At 41.8% G+C, this 619-nt stretch overlaps 1 pseudogene; it reads right to left on the bottom strand.

Moving 5' to 3' along the window:
- Window positions 1–4: 4 nt before the first annotated feature.
- LOC120612417 (high mobility group protein B1-like) lies at window positions 5–619 on the bottom strand (annotated as a pseudogene).

Below are 619 nucleotides of genomic sequence, written 5' to 3'. Positions count from 1 at the left end.
CATCATCCTCCTCCTTGTCCTCATCCTCATTTTCCTCATCTTCATCATCCTCCTCCTCCTGTTCGTCCTCCTTCTTCTTGCTCTTCTCGGCCTTGATGATGCCCTTTTTTGCTGCGTCAGGCTTTCCTTTAACTTGGTAGCAGCGATATCCTTTTCATTTTTTCCTTCAGCTTAGCAGCCTTTTTTTTTCACAAGGCTGCTTGTCATCTGCAGCAGTGTTATTCCAAATCTCTCCTAGCTTCTTTGCAACATTACCAATAAATAGGCTGGGATGCTCTCCTTTGATACTGGGGCAATATTCAGAACAAAACAAGTAAAAGGCTGAAGAAGTTCTCTTGGGTGCATTGTGATTCTTGAATTTCTTCTTTGTTTCTCCTTTAGGAGGAGTATAAGTTTTCATTTCTCTTTCATAGTGAGCCTTGTCTACTTTTGCCATGTCTTCAAATTTTTCTTTTTTTTTAGTAGACATGGTCTTCCACCTCTCTGAGCACTTCTTAGAAAACTCTGAGAAGCTGACTGAAGTACCTGGGTACTTCTTGTGTCCCTCCTAGCAAGTTTGCACAAAGCATGCATACAATGACATTTTGCCTCTGGGCTTCTTAGGATCTCCTTTGCCCAT

This window comes from Pteropus medius, unplaced genomic scaffold (assembly GCF_902729225.1).
Source record: "Pteropus medius unplaced genomic scaffold, Ma_sr-lr_union100, whole genome shotgun sequence".
NCBI classification, from domain to species: Eukaryota; Metazoa; Chordata; class Mammalia; order Chiroptera; family Pteropodidae; genus Pteropus; species Pteropus medius.
This window is presented reverse-complemented; position numbering and strand designations above follow the sequence as displayed.